The sequence below is a fragment of the Cryptomeria japonica genome, chromosome 3, assembly GCF_030272615.1.
Source record: "Cryptomeria japonica chromosome 3, Sugi_1.0, whole genome shotgun sequence".
In the NCBI taxonomy this organism is placed as follows: domain Eukaryota; kingdom Viridiplantae; phylum Streptophyta; class Pinopsida; order Cupressales; family Cupressaceae; genus Cryptomeria; species Cryptomeria japonica.
In genome coordinates this window covers 648,252,232-648,268,721 of record NC_081407.1, presented here as the reverse complement: position 1 = coordinate 648,268,721, position 16,490 = coordinate 648,252,232, and positions in this window count along the sequence as shown.

Sequence of the window (16,490 nt, the reverse complement as noted above, 5' to 3'; positions counted from 1 at the left end):
TCAGAAGACAAATAATTGCCATTGACTAAAGGACATTGTTCAAGACCTCATTGATCAAGGTGATATAGAAGTCAATTGTCACAATGCAAAAACTTCCAACACGAATCACACCATGTTCAAGAATCCACTCCCATCATATGAGAAAGAAGGTCCACCCCATCAAGGTAAGAACCAAGATAACACGATAGAATATACACGCGTAGCATATACCTATACTCTCAATAATCTTTATGATGCCAATGAACAAGTTGCTACCATTACCATCAAAGGAAAAGATCATGCATGCAATGTTGTTACCCGCTGCAACAAACGTGTCTTACCAAAAGCACCATCAAAAGCAACATACACGCCCAAACATTATAGTCTTGTTGATCAATTGGATAAAACTCCCACACTCATTTCCATACTAGAGTTGTTGTGCCTATCACCCTCACACAAAACTATATTGGACCAAGCTCTCCAAAAAGCATCAGTTCCATCCAACATAAACACAGATCAATTCCAATCCATGGTCGGAAGTCTCAAATCATCACCATGTCTCACTTTCACTAAGAGTGATGATGTATCCTTTCAGCAGCCACATAATGCCTCTCTACATATTGAGGGATTCATACATCAACATAGATTCAAGCGATTATTGATTGAAAATGGAGCTAGTCTTAACATTTGCACCTTGCAAATGATTACATCATTAGGATATTTTGAAGGAGAAGTAGATGCTAGAAAGAAGATCACCATCAAGGCCTATGATGATGTTGAACATTCCTCAAAAGGGAGTGTCACTTTACCAGTAAGGGTGGGACCTGTGGTGAAGGATGTGGTTTGCCAATTCCTATACCTTCCTCTTCCATACAATCTCCTATTAGGTAGACCGTGGATTCATTCCATGCAAGAAGTACCATCCACTTACCATCAATGCATCAAATTTACACATAATGGAGTAAAGATTACTATCCTTGGTGATGCCAATCCATTCACCTTTTGTAATAATATAAGGCACCAACTTGATATCATAGTACCTAGCAATAGAGAAGCCATTGTCTCATCATCCTACATCCACCCAACAAATCACAACAGTACACCAATCCCTACACCCAAACAGGAGAGGTTGAAAATGAAAGTAAAGGATGAAGGCCTAGGAGAATATAACATTAGCCAACTTTTTGTATTGGCCAACTACCCCTCTCACCTAAGACTCATGGAAAACCACAAATATTACTCAAGACTCCTATTGCGACCCATGCTAGCACACTTGATGGATTCATCTTGGGCAGATCACAAGAACAAGAAACTATTAATGAAGACTTGGCGGGATGGATATATAGAGACCCTTTTGATACAACTAGACAACAAGTCAGGATCCCTACAGAGAGGTATGGTAAAGGTTTTAACCTAATGCAAAATATGGGCTATGATGGCCATAGTGCATTAGGATCCCACAAACAAGGTGTACAAGAACCATTACAACCACTATTACAACCACGGGATACAACTGGACTCGAATTCAACCCTGGTTCGGGAGGCTCTCCTAAGCTCAGAATTCTTAGCAAACAAAAGAAGATCACCCCTTCTAGAAGCAGGACAATGTCTATTGTGAATCACCTTACAAAATCTAAAAAATCCAAGTCACGCCAACACCTCTCACTTATCGAATAAACAAACATTGAACACGCAAAGGGATGCACAAAGGTTGATCACTTCCAGATTGCCACTTTTGTCCATTTCAAATACTCAAGCAACACCTACAACCCTATTAGATACAACACTTATTGCAGCTATCACCAAAACTTTCACACCCAAAGGCATCCCCATAATATACAGTGATAGAGTTCTACGAAGTGATTCCGAGATGGATTCACATGAATACGAATGGGGTTCTTTGGCTTCACATGAATCTGAAGAGGATTCTCCTAGTACTCTTGTAGACATAAGTATTAAAGGAGATGCATGGATTAAGACCTTTTGGTTTCCAGATGATGAGGATACTTCTACAAGAGAAAGGTCACCTCCCAAGTGCGATTACGAAGAGGATATTACTGATGACGACCTTGATACCTCCATTTTAACCATAAATAACGCATCATATGAGCTTAACCTAATCAATGAGGCCATGCCAATAATCCACCCTGAACTCATTGACTAGAACCAACAAGATCCCCTGTGCCTTGACACTTTCCAAAATTGATGAGGCGATAGTTGACTCTCGAATTATGGGATAACATACCAAGTGGGGATCACAAGGATGGATTTTCTATTGAACTCAACAACGTAGCTTACTTTGGAGTGAATGCCAAACCTTTCAACTGCAAAAATATAACAATAAAAGATGGATCTTCTAGAGAAAACCGTATTGTGACACTTCCAGATCCAAAAAAAAATGTAAAAACAAAGAGTGCATCCAAAGGTGAAAACCTCTCTGAGGCGCCTGAGGATGAAAGGTTTGACATTCTCCCCTTTAGCACAAATTGGGAATGATCATCTATTCTCATGGAGGAAACAAAGGAATTAAATTTAGGAACATCAAAAAGTCCCTAAATCATACACTTAGCTTCTTCATTATCTCCAAAAGAAGATCCTAATTTTGTAGAGTTCTCCAAAAAGCAACAAATTAATTTTGCATGGTCCTATGCAGACATGCCCGGACTAGATCTAGATCTAGTAATGCATCACTTGACAGTCGCAGAAGGATCCAAACCAGTAAAACAAAAGCTAAGGAAGATGCATCCTCAAATCGCACTCTCAATAAAAGTGGAACTCAAGAAGTTGTTAGACGTCGGTTTTATTAGACCTATTGACTATGCAGAATGGATATCCAAAATCGTACCAGTAGGAAAACTGACTAGGGGCATCTGTATCTGTACAAATTTTAGAGATCTAAACAAAGCATGTCCTATGGATGACTTTCCTATACCCAACATTGATATGATCGTGGACCTAACAGCAGGACATGTAATTCTATCTCTCATGGATGGGTTTTCAAGATATAACCAGATCAAGATCACCCTAGAGGATCAACACAAAATAACTTTTACATGCCCATGGGGTAAATATTGTTGGAATGTGATGCCATTCGGTCTCAAGAATGCAGGAGCTACATATCAATGGGCAATTACTACTATCTTCCACGATATGATGCATACACTAATGGAAGACTGTGTATGTTTTACTCGCTAAATCATTAACAAGAGAGAGTCACCTCATTGTGCTAGTCAAAATTTTCACCAGATTGGAACAATAAAATGTTCATCTAAATCCAAAGAAATGTGTCTTTGGAGTGACCTCCGAGAAGCTCTTAGGATACATTGTCTTGAACAAGGGAATTGAGGTTGATCGTTCAAATTCAAAGAACCCATGGAGATGCCACCTCCTAAGAACATCAGCCAGTTAAAAACATGGCAAGGGAGGCTATAGTCAATCCATCGGTTCATTGCACAATTGATCAATAAATGTCATCCCTTCAGGCATCTTCTACATAAGAATATTCGTTTCAAATAGGAAGAGAAATGTTAGCAAGCATTCTAGCAAGTAAAGGAGTACTTAATGACACCACTATTTCTAACACCACCATCTCCAGATAGGCCATTATTGTTATACATATCAGCTACAGCCATGACCTTAGGGGTATTACTAGCACAACATAATGTAGAAGGAAAAGAATGTGCAATGTACTACATCTCTAGGACACCAATAGGGTATGAGCTCAATTATACCCCTATTGAAAGAGCTTATCTTGCAGTGATTTTAGCTACAACCAAATTGAGACATTACATGTTGACACACAAGATACAACTCATTGCCAAGATAGATGCACTCAAGTACCTACTTAGTAAAGCAACACTAATAGATCGCTTAGCAAAATGGGTTATGATCCTTAGTGAGTTCAATATTGAGTATGTAGATCAAAAGGCAATCAAAGGGCAAGTCATTGCAAATTAGTTGGCTGAAGCACCACTCATAGGAGAACATCCACTCATCTCAAATTTTTCAAATGAGGAAATATTCATAGTCATGCCAGCACAACACTGGAAGCTATATTTTGATGGGTCATACACTAGGCATGGTTTCGGAGCTGGTATTCTTTTCATCACACCTCAAGGTGATAGCATCCCAAAGTCATACAGGCTCACATTCCCATGCACAAACAATATAGCAGAATATGAGGCCTTAATCACAGGACTCCGAATTGTAGTACAATGGAACTTGAAGGAGCTACAACTATATGGTGATTCATAGTTGGTCATTCGATAGGTTAATGATGAATACCAAACTAAGGACGATAAGCTCATGCCTTACAAGAAAATGGTTGACACTTTAAAGGAATTATTCATAGCTATCACCTTTAATCAAATTCCTCAAGAACAAAAAAGAGCTACAGATGCAATGTTTACAATAGCCTCTCTTCTTGATCTTCCACAGAATTAAACACGCTATGATTTCTTAGTAGAACAACTTTGGATCCTTGCTTATGATATCTCAGAATTTGAGATGGTATGTCACCTCATCAATCTTGATTCCCCATGGTATGGTGAGTTTTATGCTTACTTACGTGACCAAATCCTTCCACCAAACGAATCAAACAACCAACGAAAAACCTTCATACACCAATCCACCCGATACACCATCATTGTTGAAACCCTATACCAATGAGGTCTCGATGGTACTCTCCTTTGATCTTTAGAGCAAGGTGAAGTGACCACAACTTTAAAATAAGTAAATGAAGGTATTTGTGGGGCTCATTCAAGTGGCCCTTCATTAGCTAAAAAGATTATGCGGGCAGGATACTATTGGCCCTCTATGGATAAAGACTCCTACTACTTTGTCAGAAAGTGCAAGAAGTGCCAAGTACATGGAGATTTGATACATGCACCAACGCAGGAACTGCAACCCATCACAACACCATGGCCCTTTTGTCAATGGGGACTAGACCTTGCAGGTAAAATTCATCCATCTTCATCCAGTGGTCACAAATTCATGATTACCTCCACTGAATACTTCACCAAGTGGATTGAATCTATTCACTTACCCAAGTAACCGACAAACAAATTGCTTCATTCATTCTCAATTACATCATTTGCTGGTATGGTGTACCCATGTCCATCATCACAGATAACGGGCTTCCCTTCAAAAATTAGGATGGCTGTGAACTCTACGACAAGTTTCATATCCAACACCGTTTCTCCACCCCATATTACCCACAAGGAAATGGTCAAGCAGAAGCCTCAAACAAGAACATATTGAGGATCCTAAAGAAGACAATCAATAATGTCGGTCGATATTGGCACATTTGTCTGAATCCAGCACTATGGGCATATCGAACTAGCATTCGAACACCTACAGGTGCAAACCCATACTCACACGTATATGGAGCAGAGGCTATCTTTCCTATTGAGGTAGAATTACCATCCCTACGGGTTTCCTTGCACAATTTGATTAATGGTGAATAGTATCAAGTCTCATGTCTTCAAGACTTGGAACTGCTTGATGAGAAGTGTTAGGCTGCCTACAATCACCTAAAAGCATATCAATAGCACATGAGCATAAGTTACAATCATAGGATCAAACCTCACACATTTACAGTAGGATATCTTGTTCTCAGAGAGAATCCTCACAATCAACTAAATAGAGAACACCAGGGCAAATTTGAATCCAATTGGTTGGGTCCATATGTCATCACTGCAGTCTTTGGGTCTGGGGCATATCAATTAGCAATATTAGAAGGAGAACGACCAGTAGATCCAATCAACAACATGCCTCTCAAAAAGTTCCATACATAAGTTGTGCAAAGCATTAGGCTCATCAAATATCAAAAAATACCAAAAACATTCAGAAAAAGTCCTGAAAAAAGTACAAAAAAAAGAAAAAATCAAGAAAATAGTAAAGAAAAATCATTCGTCCAAACAGTGAAAACCACTCCGGTGATGCCTTTGGTAAGTATAGTGGTCAAAACCTGGAAAATAGGTGCCATTCATAAAGGCTTTGGCTCCATTTTCTTTCAAACTTGTTGTAATCACATATGTTGCATCCACTCATACATCATATCTATCATGACTTGTTATTGATCTGCAATCAGGGTTATTGCCTCATGTGTCCTGCATCCTGCTTTCACACCAACACCTAACCGGGGGCAATATTCTTAACCTAATAATGGGAGTGGATTCTCCATTCCTGTGATTCACTAAGTTACTCAATTGAAAAATGTCTTGAAATAATCCAAAAACATTCATAAAATCTCAAAAACATGGGAAAAATTGTACATAACTAGAAAATCCAAAAACATCACAAAAACCAATCAAAAACATTGCAATAAATTGATTCTAGTTCACACAAACATTCAATCAGATGTGAAAACAAACTGAGCCTGCAAAACAAATACTCAAACAAGACAAACTATCAATTAGTCTACAAACGGTCAACTGCCTAGGCTAAACATCAAACAATTGTCTTAACAAGGATGCATCCTTCCTTACAACAAGACATGATGACACATATTTTGGAAAGAATATTATTCGGTTGTTTGACTTTTGATATTTCTTTTGTCTTTTACTGATGTACATCATGTTCCTATGTCACTCAAGGATATCCACAAGTGATTAGAGTGGCCAGGATGGTTCATGGTATCTCTTGTTTGTTTTTTTGTTTGCAAATTGTTCCAATGAAGTTCTGGGGAAAATACTAATGGTGTCTATGTTGGAAGCTCACTAAGATACGAGATCCTATGCAATAATACAAAGTCATGGATCACTATGGCTTATTGACTACAACGTATACCTCGACCATCAATATGTGCACTAGAATGGAGGGGAATATTCCTTGTTTGTAATAGGTGTAACACTCAACCTTGGTTTCCAATATCTTGTTCAAGATCAGAATATATCCTACCATTGCATTTCATCCATCTATCAATCCATATCACTGCATATTAGGCATACATAGCTAAGCCCCCCTCACCCTCCCTATCCAAGTCATCATCACCGCATAACCTGCATAATTATCCATCTCCTTGATCAAGCTACGTAACCCTTTATCATCTAGGTCATCTTGTACACAACCACAAGTTGTTGTATTTATCCTTTAAACCCAACTATCAATTGGTCAACCAATCAAACACAATCCAAACAACTAATAACATCAATTGTCTAAGTCTCAATAGATCACTTTGACTCAATTACTCAAACTTTATCCCATCTGAGCAACCAACTGACATCAACTATCATGCTTTGACTAAAACTGGAGCAATTCAACCAATTGCTCTAGATTGCACCAACAATATATTAATCAATTGCACAGTCACTCAAAGGCATCATAACATTGCATTTGCATAGTATCTCCTACATGAGCTAAGGGTACACACTGGCTTATCTTTCTCTTTTTTCTCACCATTCACTTTCATCCTATCCTTGCCTCCCCCTGCATGAGATGATGACCTAATCCACTATTGCGAATACAAATATTCCCATCAATTTGAGCTTTTTTTTCCCATCCATCTGAGCTTACCTAGACTTTTGCATGTAATCCAAGCACCTATCCACAATGTGTTAACCAAATCCAAGCAGAGATCCTCTTGACTAATGTCTCTCTCGGTCAACTTAATCTATTTCCTATCATCAATCTATCTTATCATCAGTGCCCATTGGGATGAATCCTTCCCATAACTGGAAGCTTGTCCAAATCCATGTTCTACTCTTGGCAAGAGATTTTTGTTGACCACACGAGTCGTTTGCTTGAATTATCTTTTCACTTTGATTTTTTTTGTGTCCTAGGACTATACCTCTTCATGGTTGCCTCGATCATTTTATATCTTGGTATGTCTGGGTTGGTGTACATTGGGGTATAGTTTTTTTGCTATGGTGTGTTTGCGGTTTCTCTTGTACCATCCATCAAGTCTCGCATTTACACCATCACGGGTGTTTGTGAACTTGTGTACATTAAGATAACCTATCGTCTTTGAGTATAGTCCGTGCATTGGATATTCATTACATTCTGAATCCTATAATCAATAATGTCGATAATCCTTTGCAAAATTAAACCTAGGATTGCTCTCTACATAATGCATAACAACAATCTCATCCTTTTCATCACATTCCATTTAACCCATCATACCCTCTTTCATTCCATCTCCCTGTTTTCATCAAAGGCTTCAATTCATTCACCTTTCTTATCCCTCCCCTTTCCCTTTCATTCTCTATTCAGATCCATTTCAAGAGCACACCCGTGTTCTTAACCCACATGTCCTCTCAAGGGGGCATACCACGGCTTCCTCGTCATCCTTCCTCAACTCACTAGTGACTGGGGCATAATTCTACTAGTCCCTATCCTTTTCTATCCACTAGATTTTATTCTTATTTGACATAACATCACTCCATGATGCTATTGCAAAGAGGGGCAAATGTAGACACAAGAGATTGACTAAATTAATATTTAATTAATTATGTCTTTATCACATGGTTAATTTAATTAATCATATTAGCCTACCATTACCTCTAAATTAATTAAATTATATTTAATTAATATCCCTTCTCCACTTCTTCCAAATATTGCTTTATTTCAATAAATAAAACTCATCTTTATGGAATATTCTATTCTTGTCCCTAATCCTAATTAGCTAAATTAATCCATGATTAATTAGGCTAATTTAGTGATTCCTACAAACCTATGATCTAATCCCCTCATTATCCTAATTAATCCAAAGCCTAACCAATGTTAGTATTTATTCAAATTAAAAATACTACACATCTACCCAAACCAACATGTGACTCACAAGTCACTTCACATGTCCACATCACCTTTGACCAAGGGGTTCTCACACATGTGTGAGGATTCTCTTCCCCATAGAGCCACTCTAGTATTTTCCATTTTGGCCTATTTGTCATAAACTCTCTTCTAGTAGCCCTTACACCCTTCCACAAGTGTTTCCACTTGTCACCTCTTGGACTTCCTGAGATTTTCTCACACATGTGTGAGCACATTTACCCTTGCACCCACTTGTCCTTGTGACACTTTTCATAAGGAAAAGCCTTTAAACCTAGGACCGCATTCCCTTCCAATCTAAGCCCTTGATCCCCCTTTTAATGTTGACAGTCCATTTCTAGGCTCCCAACTCTATAAATTGAGCCTTTATCCATCAATCAACTTTTTATGCATCTTCATGCTGCCCTTTTATCTACTTTTTCATTGCAAACTTATGTTGTCCACTTGACATCATAAGCATCTCCATAGTATCCTTATCATATCCAAATCATCATCCATACATCCTTACTTTGTTATGCAATTGTGAGCAATCCACACTTAACTCCACTCAATCTCCCAATCTTCATTTAACAACCTCAAAGCAATGTGTTTTGTTGAGACGAGGAGGACAAGGAAGAATCACATCATTGGGAGCATCATGAGGGAAGTTATATTGGTTTAATCATGTTTTCTCATTATATTTTATATACTTAATCTTGCTTGATAATTATTTTTAATGTTTTAGTTTTATGTTGATTTGACTAACCCTCGAACTAACCATTTTATATGGCACTACAATGATGCAAAAATATCTATAGGTTCACATTGTGTTGATGAGATGGTATGAAACGATGTTTCAGTATGTTTCTCAAGGTTTGGTGCTCTTCACCTAGTTTGGAAGTACTTTTTTTGATTGCTCTAGAGAAACTTATCATGGACTGAAATAAGTATTTATATCGAATATGTCCCAGGAGATTATAAGTTTCTATTTTTTTTGAGACAGATGTCAAGGTTCTCTTGGGTGAACCACTTTATTTATTTTTTCGTATGGATTAAACAGTGTGTTGTGCAGAATAAGTTTTTGTATCAGTTTATGCATTTTGGTCGAAGTAGTTGGGTGCAAAATATTTTTAATATTGATTTGAAGGAGTGTCGACTTGGTACGCATCCTTTTTACCTTCTAGATAATATTTTTTTGGGTCAATACTATGAACATGTTACATACTCTTTTGGTTGACCTAGCATTGGTTGTTTTTTTATCCAGTTGCTATATATTGAGCACATTGGCTATGTCAAGGATGGATGATGAAAGAAGAATAAGTGGGGTGAGTGTGTGAATAAGAGATGGATACATAGAGAGAAATAAATGATCGGTAGATGCAAATTGAGTAAGAGCAGAGGTTCAAAGGTGTACATGGCAGACAAATTAGTATATTTAAAGAATTATTTTATGCATTCTAATGGATGCCTTTTGTATACAGTTCAATGTGTTATTCCTATTTATTTGTGAGATCATTTTTGTATCTTGCCTTGAAGAAGTTATCTTTAGATGAGTGGGTCTCTTTCTGTATCTTGCCTGAGATTGTATGCCTTAGTTTGCAAGTCTGAAGTAGTACACTCTTTTTAGCAGGAATATAAAACTATTACTATATATTGTGAGTTTAATTCTCACCGTTATTTTTCTCAATTTAGGTTTTCCACATAAAAAATAGGTGTTATTGTTTGGATGTTTTTGGTGTCACTGGTATTTACTTTCAACTCATTGATATGGATGACTGATGAAGATATAATTGCTTTAATTTGAAAATATTTTGTAAATGTTGATTCACCCTCCCTCTCAACTTCCGATAGTGTTCAACAATTGGTATCAGAGCTTTGGTTCTTGAAGAATCATCTTAACCATTGAGTAGATCTTGGATTTTCAACACTATGTGTGAAGAAGAATTAAATGGCATGGATAATATAGATCAAAATGGATGGAACGATGTGGATGGTATAGTTGACATGGAAGGCGAACTGAGATCGACTTTGGTAGATCTAGATGATAGTAGAGAGAAGCATAAGAAGGTAGTGAAAAGATTTCCTTTTTAAAAACCTTGGTAGATATAGGAAAGAAGTTTATTGATGAATTTGAAAATAAGCTCAATGAGAAGACCGGAGAATGTGCAAATCTTGTTGAATAAGTTGTCAAACTTAAGGAGGAACTAAAAATTGCAAAAGATCAAATTGATAATGGGTTAAAACTCAAAGGTGGCAGTGAAGTATTAGATGGTGTTATGAATTCTCAAATGTAGAATAAAGATAAGAGTGGACTTGGCTTTAAGGAAGATGAGTGCTTAAAAAATGACAAAGGTAAAGCAAGGTTAAGGATAACAAAGATTACTAGAATAACCAGAGCTTAAGGAATTCAAGAAGTGTTTGGAGAACTCCTCTTGCTCCTATCAGGTATTCTTCTTTTAATGGTAATTCTTTTTCTTGTAACGGATCTGGGCATAGAGCTAGTGAACACAAAAGTTAGAATAGATATGACTCAAGGCTATTGAATGCATAAATATAATGATGAATGGATACTAAAATTTGAGTTATGTTAATAATTTTAATGGAATATGCTATGCTTGCAATACATATGGACACAAATTTGTTGAGTGCGGGACGAATTGAATTTTTGGGAACATCAAGATGAATGGTAGCAAACCTCAAAGAGGTCCTGCATGTTATAATTGTAACAAGATGGGTCATATTGCAAGGCACTATAGAGGTAGAACAAAAAGCTCTAATGGTTTTGAAATGAAAATTGATATCAATAAGTAAAAGGAGAAGATGAAATGAAATGGGTGAAGAAATAAGATGTTGAGACTGAAGAAAAGATTGAGGATATATTTGCACCTTTTGTGGGTGCACAACCTTCTTCCGGTAATTAGCTTAGGTAGTTGTGTCTGAGTGGGAGATATTAAAAGCGTATCTTTCATCCCCTCTTGGATTGGTGTTGGATTTCTCTTAGCACTACAGATGTGTGGAAGTATTTTTTGGTGGATTCTAAGTGACTTTTGTCTTTTGGAATATGTTTGGAAATTGCAGGTGTATAGTGTATCAGTTGAGCACAAATGGACCACTGAGAGGGGGGTGAATTAGTGGTAATCAAAAATTTTACGTTTCTAAATGATCTATCTTTAATTATAGAAATCAATAAATGATGAGGAGAGATATCAAACACATTTAAACACACACACACACACAAGGCAAAATCATAACACAAGATATATGAGGAAAACCCACGGTGGAGAAAAACCTTGGTGAGAAATGTTGTTGGAATCTACTGCTCCAATCCATCCTCGCAATGAAAAATAGGTTACAACTTTTATGGGCATCAACCCAAAGGAGCACCAACCCCTAGCTTTGTGGGCACCTACCCAAAGTAGTACTAACCCCTAATTTTAGCACCCACATAGACGAATACAAAAGGTAAACAATAAGGTACTATTAATGCACCTAGTTACAATTGTTGTATTGTACCACACTGATTATATTTTGCTCAAGAGATTGACTTGTCTCTTTTTTCCTATCTGATCTGTAGCTTCAATCTCATCTCTTTTTTCTCTATTTTTATATGCTCTTGTTCTCTACAAATATCTCTCTTTTTTCTTCTCTAATCACTCCTCCTTCTCTACCTCTCACGATGTATATAACCCACTGTGTTATCTGCCACATCTCTAGACTATAGTATCTGAACTTTGTTCTTATTTGTCCTCTATTTTTTTATTCTCTGCATGTGCTTCCAGCTTGCTCTTATCTCCTCATCATCTTCTGATCATTCTATATGCAATATTTTTCTATAGTGTTATGTCTACACTGGAATCGTGTTATGCGCACCTGCGGACCTCTATTTTTTTCATCCATTATGTTACCTTTGTTTTTTTAGAGCTGCTTCACCTGCACGCCACATAAACCACTCTCTACTTCTCTGGTTTTTATTTTTTTCTCTCCACCTCTCTTCTTCATCAGCTTCCAAGTCTTTGCTTTCTATTATTTGTTCTTCACCTCTTTGCTAACTATTATTCTGCTCTTTGCTGCTCTCTCCTATCTATCTTCTGCACTTCCACACCTCTGGCTTATTAGTCCTTTATTTTACTACTCTTTGTTTCTACTCTCAGCTACCTCTAGTCTCCTCTCCACCTTTTGTCTACTCTAAACACAAACTTTTTGCGATGTTATTGACTACACAAACGTTGTGTTATGTGCACCTACAAAAACTGCTTATTTGCGCTCTCTTTATCTTCATTGTGTTGTATCCTGCATTTTTCACACTCTTCTTCCTCTCTTCACACCTCAAACACACATTCATCGAACCAAAAACTACACTTTTCTTCTATCTTTACTTCTTGGTCAACTACGTACTTCAAGAGTTTTCCCTCCAAAAGAAAATTTCAAAACAAGATCTTCTCAAGCCACTAAATGATCTACCTTGTTTCCTCATTTTAGTTTGATAGTTTTACATATTAAATGTGAACTTCCTTAATTAATTAGCAATCTCTGAAGTCTAATTTTTCTATTGCACACAATCCCCATTTCAAAAATATATTTTTCAGCTACAACACTGGTCGGCATTTAATTCTTTTCTTGTTTGTTGTGTAGGCAAAAAAAATCTCCTTTGATACGTATGCTCTTTAATTTAAATATTAGTCAAAGCTTTTTTCCACATGGAATTCACATGTACCTAGGGCTCATGGTGGATGGTGGGACCCATTAACGCACCCATCTACTCACAAAAAGGTCCATGTGTGAAAGAAATCCATGTTGGATTCGTGAGCTATGCTAAAGTGTTCTGTAGATTGAATAACACGTGTGTTATGCACATCACAAAAAAACAAAACTTTCCTTCCTATAGGCTGGCAGGATAACTCACCTTCTACATCTTTCACTATCTCGCATCATTTTCTCTTAGGCCTTCTTACTCATGCGGGCTGGCGGGATGCATCATTTTTTTCATTTTATGTTTCCTCATGGAACATTTCTCTCAAAGTTTGCACGGTGCGGGATAGCAATGTGTGTCAAACTTATTTTGTTTTTGTTAGCTTGTAGGTTTATCTTAATCTTGACTAGCACGTTGCAAGATAATATGGAACTAAATTGCTTCATTGTTATGTTAACCCCACAAGGCCATCTTATTGCTGACTAACATGTCGTAGGATAGCAAGGAACCTCATTTTCTTTGCTTAAATGTTATCTCGCATGGTCTTTTTACTAACGACTAACATATCGCGAGATAGCGGACAACTAACCCGTCACTGTGGAAACTAACTCACAGACACTTTTGTCCTAGGTCTTTCTTTTTGTGGGATGGCAAGGCAACTAACTTGCCATGTTATTGACATTCCCTATCACAATTTGCAATTTTGTAGGTAGAGATAACCTGTGTGTTATGCACTCCTCCTGTCTTCTATCGCAATAGCCTTTGGTCAATACAAAGAGTTGACCACGAGATAGAGAGAGAGATAACACAGTGTGTAATGCGCATACTGACGTAGCAAAGTGCAACTAACATGATATGTTAGTCAAACTGCAACCATACTTTATCTGATTTAGATCAGCTCACCCAGTAACTGCATGTGACTAACTTGCGTGTTATACATACTACAACTGTACTTTTCTGATTCAAACCAGATTACTCAATGCCTTACCAACTCAATGGTCGATGAATTATTCATCCAATAACCAGTCCCAAAATCACATCCCATGCTTTCCTTCTATATCTTCATGTGAGACTAACATGTTATGTTATGTTATGTTGCAACAACACTTTTTGTCTATGCCATCACTGGTTAAAATGTTTTGCACCATATCTTCACCACTCTATAGCCTAGGTCTTTTTTATCCCATTGCAAGTCCAAGCTAACTCCAATTGCATTCTTCATTTTCTCTATGACCTTTGACTAAGTGCCTTTGCTGACTCCATGCTTGTACAACCTACACATATACACAAAAAATATGCTCACCTCTGTCAACCTGAGACACACAATCGCTATCAATTTGATCTTCATCTGAGACACACATCATGCTACATCTCTATCTAATCTAATGTATTTGCAAGTATTTCCATCTCTATTTCATCTCTATCCAGTGGATGTGAAGTTGTCACTCTGCACAGTTTTTGTCAAGCTGCAACTGTTCTCAGACATTCATCATTGTTGCATCTTTGTCCAGTGCATCTTCTCAAATGTTGACAGCAATGACAATCTAATGCCAACAGTATCAACTTTTTAGAAAACCCCTAATTCACGATTATATAATTCTTATTCAAAAGTCATTTGTGCAATTGTCAATTAAATACAATTAATACAATGTACTAACATATATAAATCAAAAACACTAAAAATCTATGATATAGAGAACAAAATTGTACTGGAGCCTGAGATGCTTCTCCAATAGAGTGAGGAGGGCTTGTCATCGATGGAGCAGTTGTCGCTATTACCTATATGAAAAATGATCAAGATTAAATACAATTAATATAATGATAAGTATTGTAGGTCAAAAAAAATTAATGTAATATATATAAAATAAAAGTGTATCGAAGCCTGAGATGGTTCTCCAGTACATGGAGGAGGGCTCGCCATTGATGAAGAAGTTGTGGATATTTCCTGTATGAAAAATGATAAGATTATAATTTATCACAATTTCACATGTACACGTGCATACAATCATCAAATCAAGAAAATAAAGTAGAGATACATACCTCCACCCTCTCTCGATCCTCGGGCATATCAGGTCCATTCAACATATCTACAAAGCTCAATGGTTGTTCTATATAAAATAGGTAGAAAAACCTAATCAATCTACAAATTCCAACTAAGATAATTTTAACCTTTTCAAACAATTGTACAATTAAAATGTGTTCAATTACCTTCTTCCCAGGTTTAGGTGTCCTCAAGGATTTCTTTCGTTGTGGACCAGGCCTAGACATGGGGGGGTACCCTTAAAAAACAAAATTAACACAAGAGATATTAGTACAGATAATATTAAACATAATTTAACAAATGTTACAAATCTAAAATTAAATGACTTGCATAAATTCCATCAAAAGAATACATAAAATAAGGTGTACAAAATATGATACCGCATAGCTTTGTAGGCCAAAGTCAATCGCTGAGAGCATGACATCATCAATCTAGGACATTTGGTCCCTTGATAATGCCTACAAAACAAAAAAATGTCAATCATTAAAGAGAGTTAGTAGATCTTGTAATTTTTTTGAATTCAAAGTGTACTATTCTATTTTAACATGTTACAAAATTTATACCTCAGGCGTCGATGTTGCAGCTGCAATAACCGAGGGAGGAATATTAGATGTCGCTACTACATCCTAAAATTCATATTGTTTGTATCAAATTAAATTGATCTATAAATGAAAATTCATTTACAATTATGAATTTTAAGTGACTAATAAATTAAATCTTATGAATTCAAATCAGCACACCTGTGTCTACGACTGACTAGAAAACATGTCCATCAATTCATTCGTCAGCGCCATATCCTCAGTTGTGATGGTCTGACATCTACTCCCGCAAATCATGCACGAATGGGATGTGGAGCCATCTGCAGTGGCCTCATCATCCATCCCTGTGCATATGCCTGAGCAAGTGGGACACACATGTTGAATGGACTCACCAACACCAACTGCCCGGCTAATGGATCATCGTCCGGTACAAGAGGGTGTGCTAACTGTGTCCCATGCTGGATGATTGCATTAGTCAATGTTGAGGCCGCCT